This window comes from Pollicipes pollicipes, unplaced genomic scaffold (genome assembly GCF_011947565.3).
Source record: "Pollicipes pollicipes isolate AB1234 unplaced genomic scaffold, Ppol_2.1 Scaffold_4002;HRSCAF=4701_pilon_pilon_pilon, whole genome shotgun sequence".
NCBI classification, from domain to species: domain Eukaryota; kingdom Metazoa; phylum Arthropoda; class Thecostraca; order Pollicipedomorpha; family Pollicipedidae; genus Pollicipes; species Pollicipes pollicipes.
In genome coordinates this window covers 37,357,614-37,377,750 of record NW_023596420.1, presented here as the reverse complement: position 1 = coordinate 37,377,750, position 20,137 = coordinate 37,357,614, and the positions used below count along the sequence as shown (strand labels likewise).

At 60.5% G+C, this 20,137-nt stretch overlaps 1 pseudogene; it reads right to left on the bottom strand.

The window, feature by feature from the left end:
- Nucleotides 1-760: 760 nt before the first annotated feature.
- LOC119094450 (interferon regulatory factor 2-binding protein 2-like) lies at nt 761-17,377 on the bottom strand (annotated as a pseudogene).
- Between the last annotated feature and the right edge of the window lie 2,760 nt (nt 17,378-20,137).

Genomic DNA, 20,137 nt, shown 5'->3' with positions numbered 1-20,137 from the left:
GCCTCTGCGTAGCGAACGGTGATGTCAACCGCGAACGGTGCTGTCCACGCAAGGTAAGACTTAGCCGCGCGCTGGAACGGCCGCGTTGGGACGGATTGGAGCATGCTGGCAAGAGCGCAGGCCTACCCACTAGAACGGGCATCTCCCAGTGGGGAAAATGATAGCATCATCGCCATTTCAGTGGAAGCTGGCGAGACCGCTGCCTCGCCCGCCGCACCGCATTCCTCCGCCCATGGTTTTAGACTCGTGTCTCTGACGTAAACATTGCATCTGACGTCAGATGACGAAGAACAAGCGTCGTGTAAAGGAGGACCACAGTGGCCCTTTGACACTGGCACTATCTATCACACAGGGGCCTATCTTGGTGTGTACGAAATCTGAGCAGCACAGAACCGGCATCAATAGGGCTAAACCACCACTGTCGTCAGGTTTATAGAAATGGCTGGAATATTTTTTATTTATTGCTTTACTGCGGAAGCGTTTTTGTTTCGGCACCATGAGCTCGTTCGCCATTTCGCGTTTGCCGCACTTTATGACTTCGGTCCACGGGACCAAATTCACGAACACAAAACGACGAATTCGTACATGACGGCGAAACAAAAACGTTTCGGCCTCTTCCGCCCCATTTGTACGCTCCAGCCTTAAGCGCTTGGTAGTGGCCACTCAACACCAGTGCATATCACCGATCAGTTGCGCGCCTTATTGTATGCGGCGTGGTCCATGCTACGGCTTCAACCTCGCAACTATCCAGAAAACCTCACTAGTTCTGCTCTTCTGTATTTTGTAAGTAAAACAGCCTGCAAGAATCGATTCATACGTCAATGCGCTCTCGTAGATTTAGGGCATTATATCAAGAAGCGGGATGCAATCTGACAAAGACGTCAGTTATGAAGGGAACACCCACATCACACGTTACATAGAGCTGTCTCCCCGAATCACCTCCTTTCACACACTCTTCCTGAACATAATCAAAACAACAACCATGCCTTCGACCAATCCAACAGAATGCGCGCGCTTGCGGCAAACCCTGTTCAGCCAATGCCTCGCATGCCCACACACGCCGCCCGCCGATTTCGCAAGTAATGTGATGACAAGACGCTCCCCTAGCGAACAACGGATGACACGAGCGGCGGATAACAGCCCCCGTCGGACAATCAAAACTGGCGCGCGACGGGTGTCCAAGCGACGACCACATCGGCGCCAAAACGACCTGGTGCGCTAAACTCATCACGGCTGACGTCACCGATGAACCTGTTGATGATGAAGCTGCGGCAGCAAGCGGCATCGGGCCTGAACAGAACACGCCGCACCCGAGCAGCGTCATTGTACTGACATCCCGGGGCGGGCCGGTGGCCCTCCGGCTGGGGCTGTTGTAGCAGCTGCGCCACATATGGGGACCGCCTGACCTGTTCTGCTCCGCTTCACCTCAGGTGCGGGCCAGGGCAGGCGGCCCTCGCCAAGTGACGGCAGACAATCATATGTAGCAAAGTCTCCGGCCAGAAACAAAGGCCAGTGCCGGTACAAACGGCGACCTTACGACCTACCAGGGGCGCGCGGGAGGGGGCGGGGCGGGCAGTCAACCGTATCAAGGGCGGTGAGATCCCAGCCACCACCGCGTGGACACGCTCCACTGGTCCCAACGAAACTCGGCCCTCGCGCGTGGACCCGCCCACGCCACGGGCCGCGACAAGGGCTTGCAGTAAAGACACACGAAGAAAGTACCAAGGCAGATCGCGCTGCGCACATCGGCTCTTCCAGCGGCCCCGCAGCGCGTCCGCCGTAAAACAAGGCCGCGACGACTCGGTGCGTACGCGGGCGGGGCCGCAGCTGGCGCACCTGCACGCGGCGAGTGTATGAGTTCCAGAACAGACATCGTGTCTGGCACGGACGTGTTGACTAGGAATCCGCCACCCATAAAATGACAAAAGTGCGCCCATACAGAGCAAAATATGTACAGCGCCGACAGCGTATTGTCGTCAACAACAACCTCACAAGCTCACGCACGAACCATCTCCCGTGTCTGCTCCGTTTGGCCTTCCAACCACAAACGACCCGTTCCCTGGCATGTCAGCATGTTCAGCAGCTGAGAGAACACACGTCGCATCCGTGCCTCGTCTCAGCAGCCATCTCCGATCAAAAATGTCCTGGCACGGCCGCGCCCGGGCTCCATTCGAGGTCCTCAGGGGTCACGCTCCTTCTTCACGGGCACCTCCTCGCCCAGAATGGTCGTGATCTCGTTGTGCATGAATGCCCAGGGCACGTTTGAGTCCTGCAGCGGACACTTCTCTCCGCTGGGGCAGTATACCTGCGAGGAAAAGGAGGCTCCTGTCAGCAAACTCGTGCCCTATTGGCTATCGGTAAACGTCAGAAATCGAACGTTCGGCAAGAAACAGCACCTACCCTGAGGCTGACGCCAACATACAACCGCGGTCACCCGGAGTTTTACAAGCGCGCATAATAGTGTCAGGTGTCTAACGGGAGTCAACTAGTTGTACGCGGGCGCTGTGGAGACGGGAGGCGATGGCGTCACCCACGGCCGCAGGGTGGTGTGCCTGGGCTGGTGACGGGGCCACCACGTCACCACGTCACATCACCCATGGCGCCACGCCCCGAGGCGTCGCCTGCATCACAGTCACGCCTCGCCGCCGCGGCCCGGTTCTGCCCAGCAGCCGGCGGCGGCGACGGCGTGGTCAGCGTGACCCCGACGACGCCGAGGTCGGCGACCGACGGCGCCGGGCGCGTCGCCACCCTCGAGAGGCCGCGGGCGGGGCCCGGCGCCCCTCGCCCAGCTCCAGTATTTATCGGTGATGTCAGCGGGCTGGTCGCTCCTGCCTGGCAGGGCGCCGGCGCCGGCGCCGCCAGCTGGCACCAGGCCCGCACCCAGGCGGCGAACGGGTGGCGAGCGGGGAAATCCCAATCCATCACACTGGCTTCCCGTCTGTCGCCGCCGGGTAGCGGCAGACTCCGCGTCGAAGGCTCTCGCCACAAGCGGCACATCTTCCGCCCCCGGAGCTTCTCTGACGTCACCCGACTCCCACCCCGACTCCCACCCCGGCCGGAGGGACAGGTGAGGACACGCAAACTTCCGCCCGGCGCCGACTCCCCGCCATCGCGGCAGAGTAGATTCACAATATACGGACGCGCCGGTAGGCTATAATTGGCGGCGGAGCCCGGCGAACAGGCGCGGCCTGACCCCGCAGGGCAAAGGTCACACGCGTTCATCACGGTGCGATCGATGCCGGCTCGTCTCCTGGGCGCCGTCTCCTCCGCGGGCTCTGTGGAAACCCACTGTGGCGGCAGGGAGCGGACTCGCCATGCTCACGGAGCGCCAGCGACCGTGGTGGACTGGGCCGCAGCCGCAGCAGCTTCGACTGGGATATGGACAGCGGGCGGCGGGCGCGGGCTCATCACTCAACTGATGAGCCCGCTCATCAGTTAAGATGAGCGTCTTGATGAGCGTCTGAGCGTCTTGAGCGTCGACGAACGTCTTGATGAGCGTCGACAAGATGAGCGTCTTAACTGATGAGAACTTAAACGTCGAACAGCGGTCTCATCATTGGGCTGGCTGTGAGAACTTAAAGACGAGTTTACAGAGAAGACCAAACGGGACATATGGCTACAAAGCGGGGGCACTGAAAATGATGCTCATCACCATCACCATCTCATCATCAATGATGAAAAAGATGAAAATGCAGCGGTTATGATGCTCGTCTGGGAAACCGGGGATACGAGGTAAGATTGCCGCGGTGCCCACCACTCCTGCCGGAATGAGTGACCACCGACGCCACATCGCATCAACAGCCAGGTGCGTCGTAAAACCCAAAATGGCCAAGGGATTAAAAGTGTTGGCACCCACCCGACGTTAATAGAACGGGACAATTCGGTCCGGTAAACTGCTCTGTTCAAGCAAGGGGCGGCGACCCCACATGCGCTTCGCGTGCCAGCCGTTCTGATTGGAAATGCACTCGCCCCGCGGAAGCCCACAATCCTGAATGTCTGGCGTCTTCTAGCATACGCAGCAACACGCTCCGACGACTCGAGTGCAGGGTTCAGCGTCGGGATCAGGAGGCCGGAGGTCAGTGCCGGGGTCAAATGGTGTGACCTCGGCGGCGCCGGCCGAGCAGCGGCGCAGAGCGGGCCGCGCCGAGCGAGACCGATCAGCCGGCGGTGCGGGGTGGGCGGCTTGTTCAGCACACGGACAGTGTCGACTGGCAGTGCTCCGGTGGCAACAGCACATCCACACGGAGCTCGCCCTGTTGCGGCGGACTTTGTGCGGGGCCGCAGCGGCCGCCGCCGCGCGCTGGCCGGCCGGCTGCACGGCGGCGCTGGACTGAGACCCACGCGCGTAAAGAACGCGTGCGGAACGAGCCTTGGAGGCGACGCGCGGCAGCTGCAGCACGTCAGTCACTGGCGACTGACCGGCGACGCCCAGGGCCGGAGTGGCAGCACGCAATCAAATGCATGCACGAGCGAGCGCCGCCCCCAGGTCCCTCCGTCTGGCGCGCTCTTTCCTCACCTCGGAACACACGCCCTGTCGCTTGATGCTGTCACGGGAGCACGGGAAGCAGAACTTGTGGTGGCCCTTGGAGGGGCACTGCACGAAGTGCGTGTCCTCCAGCCGCTCCTGGCAGAGGGTGCACCGCAGCAGCGCGTTCGGCACGGGGTCGGTGACGGTGGAGGTGGCCACGCCCTGCTCGGCGGCGCCCTCTGCCGGCGCGTGGCGGGGCGCTGAGCCACGCCGGTTCGAGGTCACCGCGCCGGTCGCCGCCGGCCCTGCCGGTCAGGGGTCAGGGGTCAGGCGAGACGCACGCGTCGCGACAGGGTTCTGTCTGGAATCGCGCAGGACCACCGAGGCTGTGTCGCAAACCGGACCGTGTCGTACGTTGCGAACAGTTCGGGGCTTATGGTCGTGGCTATCAACCATGGCCAGACATGGCAAGAGCATGTTAATGTACTGCCCGAATGAGTAACACTTACCCAAGGACCCCGGCGACGGTAAGCCTCAGCATAACAGCGGCATCATGGTGCCATATGGTTCAACGCCAACGTTCAACAAACAACTGAGCCGCGAAACGTGGCTAATGTGAATGTAAAAATGTAAACACGAATGTAAGTTACTGGTAGAAGGATGCTCTGCGCTAATGCTGAGACGCTGTAGCCAGCCAATGCTAACAGCGTCGGGCGCGAGCGAGCCAGCCCCAACGCGAACCATCACATCAGACCAGCGGTAACGGCACATGCGCACGGACGGGCAAGGTCACAGGTCACGTGACCCACGCTCATCTGGGCATTCCGCGGCTGGCATGAGTGGTTCCGATGCCCTAAGATGTTGCGGCCGGTTCATTCGCCTGCTTCACGCAATTACTGGTACGCCTTCATCTATTTTCGTTGGGTTCTGGCATCCATCCTTAAAACGCCTCCAAACTGGGGATCCATTGCCCGGGCACGACAGCTTAGACTGGTCTGCACAACACACTTCCACGCCCACTTTCCAGTATAATTGTTCCTTTCCGTTCGCTGAATGGGAGGTGAATTCGTGGTGACGTTACAATGCTCAAGGGAAAATTCGCCAGATCTAACAGATTGCATGAAAATGATTAACAATCCCTGAAATAATCGCGTTTTAAAGTAGCTGAAAACTGCGACCACCTGCGATAAGTGGTTGCGGGAATGTCAGCTTAGAGGGAATGTGACGGGTCGGGCTGGACACGCCGCAACTTGTCTTAGATTTCCAGGAGGACCCATCCACCCTGGGGCGTAGGTCTTACGAGACATGAGTAACCTTCCCATACCAACAGCCAAAACCCGCGCGAGAACTAACGCAATCCACGCCAGCAAATCCACGGCCAACGGATAGCCAAACCTTACTCCGCGTGAAGATATCAGGGTTGGGTGAGCGCGGTGAGCTGACCGGGGTTCGGTGAGGGAGGTCGGTGAACTGACCTAGGTTCGGTGAGTGCGGCGAGCTGACCTGGGTTCGGTGAGTACGGTGAGCTGACCTGGGCCGGGTGAGCACAGTGAGCTAGCCTGAGTTCGGTGAGCGCGGTGAACTGACCTGGGTTCGGTGAGTGCGGCGAGCTGCGCGAGGCCGAGCGGGACGAGGAGCCGGGGCTGGCGCTGGCGCGCGGGGAGCCGGCCGACAGGTCCTGCAGCGCGGCCATTGGCGAACGCCGCGGCCCCGGCTGGCCGGGCGGCGAGGTTCGCGGCGCCGCCGACGCCGGCACCCCGTTCAACGGCACCATCACTGCAACGGAGGCACCGGCTGGTGAGGGCGAGCACCCGGCGGTGAGATACGTGCGGTGAGGCGGTGAGATACGGCACCACCAGAGTAGGCGGCCCGTGCCCCATGCTCTCATAAATGCCGTGGAGTTAACTGATGCCGCGCGCCTTCCGTGTTTTTCGGCTTTAGTCGCGAATCACTTCCGAGGGCACTACACACGAATTTAAAGACAGGGATGATGAGAGAAACCACAAGAGCTTAAACAAATGCCGCAATTAGCTTTTCAGGACGGGCGCAGGCAAGCTGGTGCGAGTCTGCCTCTCCGAGCAGCCAACAGATCCCAGCCACGAGTGTGGAGTGGCGAACGGCGCCCGCCCGCCGTCCCGACGGCACGTCCCGTCCCCTGCCTCCGGCCAGCCGACCTGGGGAACGCTTCCGGCCTGGCGGCGGTGGCGGCGGCGACGCGGCCGCTCATTTTCCTTTCATCGGGCAATGCGTGCCGGCCGCGCCACGCGAGCGTTGGAAATAAGGGCCGCCGCGGCGTCACGCGCCGTCACGGCCGACGGGCGGCGGCGCGTGACGGGCGCGCCGTCACGCCCGCACGCGAGCCGCCGACCTTGGCCGCTGCGTGACGGCTCCAGGATGTGTGATTCAGCGCCGGGAGGGGAGGGGGGGGGGGGGGGGCAGCAGCCGGCGGCGGTCGCGGCTCAGCCGCCTGATCCAGGCGGCCGCACGGCAGCCGCTACTGTGCTGCCGTGCCTGGGAGGGGGAGGGGGCGCCCCGGCCAGGCACGACCGCCGAGCGGCCCCGCCGCCGCCGGCCAGGTCACCGGACACGCGGCGGCGCGGGCCGCGGCAGGCCTCCGTTTGCTCGTCACCCGCGCCGCGCCGTCACTGTTTAATGTTGGCCCAGACGGCCCGTGCCGGCCGCGCGGCCGCCGTTTGTTTACGGTGCCTGGGTGCAGCTCCGGTGCGGGGTCGGGTCGGCGCACCGCGACGGGCGGCGCCGCGCCGCCGGACGGACGCACGGCGGAACGACGCCGCACGGACCATCGGACGCCACGACAAATCGATGAGGCGATGCAGTGTATGATTCAGCGCGGCGGGGGGGGGGGGGGGCAGCCGGCGGCGGCTCGGCCGGCTAATCCAGGCGGTGGATTCTTGGAACTATGAGACACTAAAGCCACATATCGATGGCAGGGCGCGGGTGGTCCCCCATCGACAGCTGCAGCGCGATCCCGCGCCCCGCCACGCTGCAGAGCGACCCAGCGTCTCAGCGCTGGCCGCCCGCACGCCACACGCCACTCCCAGCCGGCGAGACGCCGACGGCGGAGGCGGCCTAATGTGGCCGGCTGGGGCCCGGTCACGTAGCGCCGCCGCCGCGCCCGGCGCGGCACGTCCGCCCGGTCACGTCCGCCGCTCATTGGCTACGTGAGCCGCGTGCGCGCCGGCCGATCAGGCGCGGCGGCGCTCCTCCGACGCCGGCAGCTGGCCGGGCGGCGGCGCACGTCCCGCCCGCCGAGGCGAGCGGCGGCACGGCGGCGACAAACGAGGCTTGTTACGGCCAGTGATTTGGAGGCGCTCTGAAACGCAGGAAAGGCTGCAGTCTCCCGCGTTGATGCTGATTCTGGCGAGGGAAAGCGAAGCACAGATATTCGCTATCGCCGCCCCACAGAGTCTGACGCTCGTCGGTCCTGGCTCGGAGAGCTGCCCCTACACGGCCCGCAGACGCCCCAGCCTGCACCTGCGGCGGGCGCGCCGCGCCGGCGAGGAGCGTCTCGTGCGCTCGCGTCGCGCCGCGTGCCGGCGGCCGCCGGGTCTCGCATGAGCCGCGGCCGTCGCGTGTCGCCGAGCGTCGGCGGCGCGGACACCGCGCGCCGCCCCGAGTCACGCCAGCGTCCGGCCGCCGCGGGTAAAAACGGGCGCGGCCGCACGCAGGGCCTGCCTGCCGCCACGGAGCGATGACCTGCGCAGCGGGGCGCGCCGCGAGCGCCGCCGCGCCGCCCGCGGCCGCCGCTGCACACCGCTGTCCCCGTGTCGGCCGACCGGTGTGCCCGGTTACGACACCACTGTCGTCGGCCCCGTTCGTCACTATGCCGCCGACGGTGGTCTTGGATATTGCCCTGAGGCGTCAGCAGGGTGTGCGGGAGGGGGGGGGGCGGGGGCGCACCGGGTCCAGAATGCAGTCTCGCCGGCCGCCTGTGTTGACTCCCCCGGCCCAGAAACGAACGATACCGCCAGTAAACATTGGTTGGGCCTCGGCGAGCCGGTAAACATTGACATGCCGGTGGGGGCCGGCGGCGCGCGCCCCGCCTGCGCCGCGCCCCAAGACCCGCCTAGTGCGGCGACCGGGCCAGAGGGTGCGCCACAGTCCGACCCGGCCGCGCCTCCTTCAGTTGCTGCATTTGTTGCGTTGAGTTGCAACTGAGTGCTGGATACCGCCAGCCAACTTTTTACTTCGTGATCTTAGGAAGCCCAAAGCTCTAATAATGTTTGGGTTAGTTTACGGGACGTTTGATTGCTCGCGGCGATACCGTCCAAATATCTCGTGCTGGCTCTCACGGGGCCATCTGGCGGACAGTCCAATTCCAAGTCGCCTAAAGTAAAGTCGCCCTCACAACGGGCGCCGTAAAGGAAGCGAGAAGGACACCGACGCCGAATGGTCCCATTTCTAAGGATTTCATTCGGAAGTAATCGTCGTTTCTCTGAGACGCATAGCGCTGGCTGTCGATTTCGACTGTTATTTAGAAAGACATCGATGACGATCAGATAACCGATGAAATTTACACTGCCCGACCTACACAGCACAACACGAGAACTTCAGTTTTAGCTGGACAGGTTATCTAGCGGATACGGCAAATTCCTACCAGTGATACCTACGGGTATTGCATGTGTTGTATATCTATAAAGAAGGAACACCTTGATTCTTGAAAGAGTTGGGACATACTTACAAACTTACCCCCCCCCCCAAAAAAAAAACCGAAGCAGCTGATGCAATCCAAAGATCCAATCCAAGAATCCAATCTTTTCTCACCAATTCACCAAAAAGCAAAACGCACGACCCCAAACACAAGATGAACGCCGCCCGCCACCTCACTCGCGAGCGCCAGTAAGAGACAGTTGCGCTCCAGCCGCCGCGGCCGGGCACAACCCCGCGCTGGGTCGGCCTCATCCCGCGCGCCTCCCGCCTCCCGCGTGCCGTCACGGCGCCGGCGGCCGGCGGGCCGGGCTCCCACACCGGGCGGGCCTGGGAGACGGCCGGCGGCGCCGCGGCGGCCTCGGTATGTACGGCCGGCACGGATCGCGCGGCCCGCCGGCCCGGTCGCCGCCCCGGTCGCCGCCCCGGTCCAGCGGCCGGCGATGGGCCGCTCGCGGCTCGATCATGGCCGATCAAGGTTGACCTCAGCTGTGGCAGTGGCCCCGTGAGTTCTGGCCAGCACAAGCCAAGTTAACGTTGTGCGAGCGATTAGTCAGCTTCCAATTTCAATCTGCGTGCTCTTTTGTAGACCTAAGGTTGCGATGTGTCTGAACATGATATTATGGTTTCAGTTCCTCGGTCGAATGAGGACATTCACTCCGACAATGTCCTCAACGATGCATGTCCTGTCCTGCCCTCAACGATGCGCGCGGAAGGGCGGAAGAACATCCAGACACAAATAAATCAAGGCTTTAGCATAATCCAAACCAGCCAAACTGCGTCGTATTTCCTTATCGAATAGATCGAAAGGCCAGCCCGAAAATATACACACTAGACCGCCCGAAACTCCGCGGAGAGAACTGTGTGTTCTTGAGCGGGCGTTTCAAGGGCAGGTCAGTTCCCGTTGTACGTGAAGAGAGCGACCGTTTTAGCCCACGATCGCAAAACCCCGCTGCACGGCTGGAACCACCAGCTGAGCGACTGAGGCAGCTCACGCGATAGCCGGATTATGACCTCGTGTCCTCGCGCCGCCCGCAAACACACCGTCATAATTCAGTCCGCGCACGCACCGTCCGAAAACGGGCCGGCTGCAGCTGCTGAAGCGATTTCGTCTGACGGGAACGGCCGAGACGTCGACGCGCCCCACAGGCCACAGGCCGCCCCAGCTGCGGCGGGGCAGATGTGGCCAAGGCCGCGTCAGCTGACGCGAGGGTCGCGTGACTCAGCGCCCCCCGGCTGCACCCCTCGGACCCCTCTCCGACCCTCCGATGGCCTCTATCGACCGCCATCCGTCGGCCGCCAGCCGCTGGAATGGGTTCGCTCAACAGCTGGCGCCAGTCCAAGGCCACATGACGTCAGCGCTGGCAGCCGGCCAAATTCTTCTGCGCCGCGCCTGCGGCGCTGGGTAGCGGCGCGGGAGCCGGCGCGGCGGCGGCGGCGACGCCGTCTGCGGCACGGCCGAAAGCCCCGGCGCCGCCGCCACCCACCCCTCCCCATCCCCCTCCTCCCTCCACACGTAAGCGTCGCGCCGGAAGCTGGCGGCGGCGGCCGTGAAGCGTGTTTGGCGGCGGCGGGCCGGTACGGTCGCGGCGGCTGCGCGCGCCACGCTGGTCGCGGTTGGTCGATAGCGCGCGTCGTGCCGCCGCCGGCGCGTCTCGGTCACGCGCCGGCGGCGCGCCGCGGCCGGCCGGCCGGCCCGGGAGCGGCTGCCGGCGCCGATCGATGGGCGGTGGCCCGGGGGCACGCGCCGCCGGCGCCGACCGGACACCGTCGGCGGCCTCAGGCTGGCCGCTGGACGCAACGGCGAGATTATCACAGAATAAGAGATGGCATGCAGACCCGCGGCCGGGCTGCCCCACAGATAAAGTGTGTTTGTGTCGGGGAGGGGGGGGGGGGGAGGTGCGATCGCAACAAAGGAGATACCATGCGCTCCTTTCCAGGCAGCACCCAAGAGCGTAACGTTCCATCCAACAAACCCGAGGGTGGGGAGGGGAGGAGCTCAGCTGTGTGGCCGCCGCCCGTGTCGTCACCGTCAGCACACGTGCCGCCGGCCGGGGCCGGCCGGTGTTGCCAGGGCCGCTGGCGGCGCCCGGACGGGGCCGGTCCGACCGGCGGGGCGGGTGTCCCCGGCGGACCAGACCGGTCACGTCCGGGACCGCAACCGGCCCCCGACCGGCGACCGCTGACCGGCCGAACGGGTCCTCCGGTCGCACCCCGTGCCTCGGCGGCCTGACCGGTTCTCACTTCAGCTGCAATGCGCGGCCAGGCGGCCGTCGCACGGCCCCCTTCACGCTTCGGGGGCTCGGGGCGGGCCCCAGCCAGATACTGCTACGGCTGCCTGTCCACCGTGTGGTGTCACGCCCTCATCTCGCCGAACCGCTCGAGCCCTGTTTGCAGGGGATACTGTCTCAAACGGAGCACAGGAGAAAGCTGCATGGCGCCCAATTGCGAACAGCCGCATCCGATTTTCACGCGGCCTCGCTAGAGCCTTGCAAGTTATGCCGCTACCTTACTTTGGCCACTGAGTGACCTTACTTTGACCATTGAGTGTACTGGCCTGGCGGAACTTTTCAAGAGGATGGCTTGCTGAAAACTCCACGCCATTATGGGTGCCGCAGGAATCGCTGAGCAGAACGGCAGGCCCACCAGCCAACGCCAGCCACCCTCGCCAGACTGCCCCCAGTCATCCCACGCTTGTCTCAGCCTCCGACGCCGAGGGTGGGGTGTCCCGCGAGGGAGCTCAGCCGTCCCGCAGCGGCGCTCGGGAAGGCAGCGGCGCGGCGCGGTGAGCCGACGCCGTCGCGGCTCGGGCCGTGCCGTCGCGGCTCGGACCGCGCCGCGTGGCTCCACCGTGCACCGCACACCTCCGCTGCCTCGGCCTCGCGACGGCGAGCGAGCTTCCTTTCTGCCGCGCCGGCGGCGGCGGCGGTCACCACGCGGCTGACCCGGCAGCAAAGCTCCGTCGGAGGGCGGACGGCTTTAACGGCGGCTGACATCAGCAGATATCAGCAGACGTCAGCGGACATCATCCAGCTCTCCGATCCGGTGACAGCAGCTGACGGGGAAGGCACTGCGCTGAGGTAGTCAGAAACTACCCGTTGCTAGCTTCGTTGTCGCTGCTAAGAAACCTGCGTGGCCATGCCGCGGGAACGGCATCTTTCAATAGAATGATAAAATCACCAGCGTTTAAATTGCAATCGTTGGTGAGGCGCTGCCCGACATGTCAAACCGCATTCGATCAAAGATGTCCTCGACTACGCAGATCTCTTCAGATTCCTCCCTTCGGATACAGGGGTTCTCTCTCTCCCCCCCCCCCCCCCATTCAGGGACAGAGGTCCAGCGGCGGCCAACCTCAGTTCCGTCCTTGCTCCGCCTCCTCCCCCGACGGCGCGTTCCGCCCGGTTCACCCCCATATGTCGGCCATCCCACTCCCTCCTTCCTGGACGGCCTGCCGCCCCCACCCCCGTCCTGGACCGGCCCGCTACCCCCTCCCCCCCAACCGACGTGTACGGCTTCCGACGCACGTGTGCCGCGGGACCGGAAGTTGTCCCCCGACTCCGGCCACGAGCTCGCGCCAACACGTTCGGCACGTCCACAGGAAGCGATGCGTCACGGTCGTCGGCAGGTTCGCCGCTGAGCTTCCCCCCCCCCCCCCCCCTCCTCCGGCGCGGGGGTGGAAGAGGAGGCGCCTCGGACAAGTCAGAGCCGCTAACGGCGGCACCGGAGGTCATACACAAGTACCGGAGGTCATACACAAGTCGGAGGTCATGCACCGGAGGTCATACACAATATCTCAGTCCGGCTGTCTGGAATTATGGACCCTGCTTAGGACTCCATGGACCCTGACTGTAAGACAAAGTGGCGGATTATTTCTCCAAAACAGAGACAGAGCAAGAGGTAAAGACACACAGACAGGCAGACGCAGACAGACAGGCAAGACACCTGGGTTGCAATATTCATGGGGTTCTCCATGCTTGTGGACTTCAACCATTAGTGGTAGAGAAAGCGCTAAATGATGGGCCCATGGAGACAATGTCACGGAGATCTCGAGTGTCTCCTTACTGGATGAGCAAAGCAAAACACGTCTGCAGATTATCTGCTCTTTGCTCAGACTGGCAAAGCAAAGGCATTTCTATCCAATGACAATGAATGAATCGTAGAAATGGTGGGTAACATTCGATACGGTCAGAATATCGTTGACCGCTACCAACCTAGCTGGCTCAAGAATTGTCCACGACCTAAAAAATTTGCGCGAAGTCATTCAGTGAGTTCTCCGAACTTTTGAAGGCGGCATTTGACCTGAGTTGCATTATTCTACTGGCATACCCCCATTAGAATGTTTCTAATGCGACATTCATAATCATTCAAGTATAATGTCCAGATCCATTCGGAAGACTAACTGCAGCTGAGAGCTCGTATTATCTGATCCGGACTTTGCAAGCAACGGGCATGAGAACCATGAAATGGGAACCAAAAAAGCCCACATCCTATCTGAGACGGCTACCTCACTCTCTGGCGGCAGCTGTAACGACAAATTCTTATCGAGCTCCGACGTACCTAGCGGTTCTAAGTCTTTGTTTGCCTTCGATCGAGCGAAAGCCAAACCGAGGCCAATGACATTTGTCATGTGTTGTGTCGCTTTAAATGCCGGTTGTACTTTATGGCTCAAGTTTGAATATTCGCCACCAACGGACACGCGCTAGGCTCCATGCGGGGTCGACACCGGCCCCAGGACAATACACACACAACGCTGGCAACACCAGAACAACAACAAAGAACAACACACAACACTTCAATCCAAGGTGGAATCGATTCCTTTCGATTCGTTAGGTAGTTAGTGATTCGCTTACTGGGCGCGTCAACCGCATTGATTCTTTGCGCGCCTCTCGATTCGGTTGGGTCGAATTTCAAGTCAGCAATGAAATTGATGAGCTCTTCAAATCCAATAGCTCAGAAGCTAGGAGTTCGGCGGCCTAAGCCCTGGTGAGGCCACTTAGACACAGTTAACGCGACAACATGCAATGATACTGGACCATATTCGCAGCTGGTGAAGCATATTTGACAATTACGTTTATACTTATTCTATTGAACGCGCACCCACATGGTCGTCGTTCTGTGCCTAGTCGTACAAAAAAAGAAACGCGCAGTACACAGAGATACACATATACGCACAAGTGCACGCAGTTTCAGTCAACAAGTCAGCGATTTCCGTCAAGAAAGCCAGGCGCGAGGGGGCGCGGACGGCCGCCGCTGGCAGCCGGTTCCACGCGGCGGTGGCGCGGTTCGGAAAGTGCCGCTGAATGGCGGCCAGTCGGACGGGCGGCAGATGTAGCGAGCCGACGCCGCCCGCAACGACCCGCATTTGACGTTGGAAAGACTCGGCGCGCGCCACGAATAGGGTGCGCAGTGTACTCGAGGATTTCGGGGTGTGCAATGCCCCGTACACATTCAGGCAGTCCCGGTGGTGCACAAAATCCGCGGACGTTAGGCCAGCCGAGCGCTTCCAGGACGGGTGAAATGTGATCGCTGCGGCGGACACCACTCACTAGGAATATCCAATTAAATATGGAAGTCCTATGTGACACATATAAGGAACTTATGTATAGCTGCCTTAGAATTGACTTACGCATCCCATGCAAGCTTTCGTGAACAGTATCGAAAGGGTGGTCTTTGAATGTTACCACCAGGATCGACTCAACCCAAATCAACTCCAAGCTTCATCCATTTCTCCCCGAGTCGATATCGGGTCCACTCAAATTTGTGCTGTGCTGAGAAAAGTCAGGGTGGAAATGAGCTTCACACGCTTTGAGCAGGAACACGACCGACTCCGCAAAAACGGTGTGGAACACATGTTACGGGATCTTGACCAGTCTTTTGAAGGGATGAAGGCAGGTTTCACGATGGGGGGACGACGAAAACCAAAGCTTTGCACTGCAAACCAAGCTTATCGCGTCATGAGCTCGCGCGATTTGTTTGCATGTCACAGAAGAAATCGCACGTTTTCGATCTGCTTATTCTTACATAACCTTCCGAAACTTTCAATCGTCCATATTTAGTCACGTACATCTTAATACACTTCGTAAATTTGGAAACGGGGAGGCACTTGTCCCGGGGGGAGACCAAATGGAGACCAAATGCCTAGGCATCTGGTTGTCACCTGTATACTCTGACAGCCAGTTCACAACAGCTCACGACGTCCTGTCAACGGACGGACTTCATTAGCCGGCCACGGGGTCTGTGCTGAGTCTAATATGTCTAATATGAACAGCCTTCGGGCAAATCCAGCAAATTTTAGCGAAAAAGCATGGCGGAACGGAGGCGCCGTCTTCCGAGTCGATGCCCGGGCGACCGTTTCATTGCGGTGCTGCGGACTAGTGAAGCGAGACGGGCCACGTCTGGGCCGACCATGACGTCCGTCCAAATGCTGCTGTCTATAAATAGCCCACCCATTCGTGTCGGGTGGCCCTGCAAGTGGGTTGATCATATGCGAGCTGATGAAAAACCGACCCATCGCGTGCGGTCACCGCATTATAACAATCGCCTCGCAGAAAACCCCATGCCGTTGAAGTGCGTGCAGGCATGCGAGCTACAGCCTTTGATTGACATTTTCCAGAATCTTGTCAAAAAAGGACCGGAAGAAATACGGCGGCGGCACGCGAGCAGCGCCGCCGGTCGGCAGACGCGTGCAAAAACGGGACGGCGCTGCACGCGAAGCCAATCCCACACCGACACCGCAGTCCGTCTCCGAGGCACTCGCCAGACAGACAGAAAGTGAAAGGGCGGCTTCAGATGCCGCAGACGTGCAAGGCTCCCTCTGCACCACATCACATCACGTCGAGGAAACACACCAGTCCAGTGAGCTGCTGGACGGCAGACGAACGGGCGGTGCTACGAAGCCGACGCGTGTCACGTGCTCATTTCAACTTTGTGAGACGAAAGCTATGACGAGCACGTACTCGGAGTATGCTTTATAGAAACGTCCGGGTTTCCTCCCCGCGCCCGACCAAGAACCGGCTGGTGAAGAACTCTGCCGCAGGTGTATCATGTTCACTGAACCGTGCACATGCCACACGGCACAGGTTTACGCGATGCTACTTTACGGTACATGACGTGAGGCACAACTGCACTGCCAATTTGGGCACGAATTGGCCGTGCAGTTGAGAGTTGGCATGCTCTCAAGCACGTAGTCGGAAATGAATATGGCAAAACCTAGAGAGTCAGAAGCCCTCCGCCAGCTCGACCTGATCGTAAGGGGGCCAACGCGTCGGCTGTAGTCGAGAGAAAGAAAAGTCCACGCAAAAAGTCCACGAGCCTTTTCCGTGGACTTCTGGCCGGGCTCGCGCGCCACCTCTCGGCCCCTCGGAGGCGTACGAAAGCGCGCTGCGCACGTGCTGCGTCGGCGCCGCATTGGACCAGCCGCCGGCCGACGAAGCCGCGCGCGCCACGTCCGTTCGACGACAAAGCGGCGGCGAGCGGCCGCAACCCCCGCTGCCACGTGGGCTGGACGCGTGCCCTGACCGTACCTGACTGTTTGTGGCTGGCGCTGTCGAGCGAGTAGACCCGCGAGGGCGCCTTCTCCTTGAAGCGCTGGTCGTACGGGTAGCCGGCGGCAGGCAGCGACTCCCCGCGCGTCAGCGGCGGCCGCGCGTGCCCGGCCGGCGTCTCCTCCAGCATGGGCCGCTTGTGCTCGCCGCCGTCGTCCGCCGGCCGCTCGGAGGCCCGCTTGTTGGGCGGCAGCGGCGGCCGGCCGTGCGCCAGCTGGGACGGGTGCGGCATCGGCATCTCGCGGTGCGCTGCCGGGTGCGGCAGCCGCGGCGCGCCGGGGTGCTCGGCCACCAGCAGCGCGCGCTGCCGGTCCGGCCGCAGCGCGTACGTGACGCCGTGGTGCGCCAGCGGCCCGGCCGGGCCCGCCGACAGCCCGTGCGCCTCCAGGCTCACGGCCATCACGCCGTTCTGCGCCTCGTGGGGCGCGCGCGACGCGTGCGGTTTGGCCGCGTGCCGGCTCTCCTGGAAGCCGTGTGCGCGCTTCTGGTTGCGCGCGTTGTCGAGCACCATCTCGATGCGGTCAGGCGCCCTCGTAGTTGACGCACCCACGGCAGACGGGCTCGCTGAAGTCGTGGATCATGGCCCACGGCATCCGAGGCAGATCGCACAGGTAGCACGACTGCCGATGACCACGGCCGTAGGCGGCGGACGACATGATTCACACGTCGGCGGTCCTCACACCACACCCCCGCGCTACTCCATCGACTGAGCGCGCTGCGAGCCGCCGCCGTCGCCGCCGCGACCGGCCGCGCGCGCATGCGCACGAGGCGGCCGCCTGTCCCCTCCTGGTAACAGCCGGGATTATTGATAACCGCGCGAAGCGTAAAACTCAGCGGCGGCCGGCGGCCGCCACTGCGCATGCGCGCGTCGTGAATGTGGGACAAAAACGGTGGTTTGTTTTGCTCGGAGCGCATTCCCGGTCTCGAGAGGCCGTTCAGGCATGACGTAGCACTTGACGTCACGACTTGCGGCTCGATCGCAGCGCCTCTAGCGAGAATGGCTTCAACTGCGCTCGATGAGCCGCGAGACGTTTTGGAGAGACAGATGACATTGGTCACTGCAGAGCGCAGCGCGTCTGTCAGTGACTCATTACGGTTTCGTGATAAGCTTCGCATGGATGCACATTACACATACATGCTCACTAACCCGCAATACTCCTACAGCTTCGATGAAATGCCGCGGCGCGGGGCCACTGGTGCAGGCCACAGGAAAAAAAATGTCGAGAGCGTGATCACGTGATATTCACGGTCATGATCCCTGCCCAGTTATCTTGGAAGCTGCGCCTGTCAATTTTGGCATCCAGTGTACAAAAATACAGAAGCATTGTGACTGGAGCCAACATGGACGTCGCCAGCTCTGAGGTCACCGGGGCCACCCTGAACCCCAGATATTTTCGTGAGTGTAGATCGTAAATCCCAACTAAATGCTCGCTTATTGCTCCAACTGGGCGTATTAAGCAGCATACACATGCTCTACCACGCAGTTCGCAAATAAATCACTACCATATGAACTTGGAAGATAGCGAACCGACGTTTCTGTACGCATTGACGGCCAGGGGCGCAGTCAGAATTTGCGACGGGGGGCTATTTTTTCGGACAAGTCCCAACCCCATTGACAGGACCTTATACCTGTGCGCTGCTAACAGACTAACATACCTCACAAACGCTCATAGGTCCCTAGCCTATCGATGAGCCATCAACGTTGGTCTGTCCTGGCGCCCTCAATGTTTCAGCTGCGTGCCGTTGCGCCTGTTGGGCTTGATATGCCGCTGCCTATGCTGCCTCCTGATCACCTGATTCCAGGGCCATGTTCAGTATCGTCGTGGTGAAAAGCTGCATTCGAACGTGATAGGGGAGGAGGCCTAAGCCCTCATGCCCTCCCCTTGGCTGCGCCACTGTCGACGGCTAGTCAGAACAACATCGCTCTCTATTTATACAGGTTCCCAAAATAGCTTAAATGACTTCAAGTTAGAACATATAAGCATAAGCTTATGAGATCCCGTGGAAGATATGCCTCCGACGGCAAGGAACTTGTTCGCCAAACACAGGCTGGACCGATATTCTTACGGGTCTGCGGTAACATAAGATGCTCTCTTCAGCACACGGCCGGCAAGGGACTTTCCGACAGTGCCAAGACTATCAAGAGCTTTCGAATCACGATCTGACGAAGAATCAGCGTATTTCTTCCTGTACGGTACACAGCATGATCCAAGGACATGGCGGAATATGAGTCGGTTTCACGAGCCTGGTCGTTTTTATATTAGTAACGCATAACTTGAACGGTAATGTATACATTAGCAGGGCTGAGATGACAAAACAATACAGATGTGTTGGGCGTCCGAAGCCTTTCATCATCCGGTGCGATTATCAAAGACATTAGCTTTACTTCTCCCCGTCTTTTCACCGCCTGCATTTCGTTTAAGATTCACTATATTACTTATACTTTTCAAGGGAACATTTCACAACCTCTTCGGCAACAGTTCGTAACTACGGTCGGTTGGATTTTTTAACGGAAGCCAATGGCTATCTGTCGTGGACTTCATCCTTAAGCAATTGTGACAGAGTACCATTGTAATGGGAAAATGTGAACTCTTGATGGCTATGTCAACAATATTTCTAGTGCTGTCGCTTTCTTCAATGGGCGAACCACACGATGTCCAAAGAGCATCGTTTCAAAATCCTTATGAACTATGCCTAAAGAATGTGCTTAAGCTGCAAGAGCTCACCCAACACTGCCCACGATTATAAGGAAGCGTATGTTTTCGGTTGTTGTTCTTTTCATAATCATGATCTCTGATCTCCGCATTGCTCTCAATCGAAAGAATCATGCAGTTTTTTTTGACGAGCGCGTCATCTACTGGGACCGTTCGTGCACAACTAAGCTCCTAATTTGGGATTTATTTCAAGACTAGGTCCTGTTATGATCTTCACTTATCTGTTATTAAGTTGTTTCCTTCGGAAACAGTGTTTTTCGTGGTCTTTTCTGTGTGCTCTACCCAAAGCCGTGTTATAAGACTTGATCATCCGGAGATTTTTCCGGCACTTCCCTTTCACTATTACAGTGACGTCACAAAGTCGCAGCCTGGCGTTACCGCGCCGCCTGCATTACTTTCGCGTCTGCTACTCCGGTGCACCCCCTAGCAAATGTATCTGGTGGTCGCCACAGGGCACTTCAATAAGCATTGTGAGGAAATATGAAAGGGGGATTTTTTGGCACACTTGGTGTATAACAGGGAGCATAGGCCAAGGAGCCGGGAGCCTGTGTGCCATGGCATTCCCACTTGCTGAGGATGCCAAACATGGTGTCTATGGCAATGCATTGAAGTTGGCCAGCCTACAGCTGCTTAAATGCAGGCTGGCGAACCTGCCCAGGGTCCAGCCACTGCCAAAGGAGGAACTGAGCAGCACCAGGATCATCATCCGAATTGTTACGCTGAACCTCAGCACTATACATAAT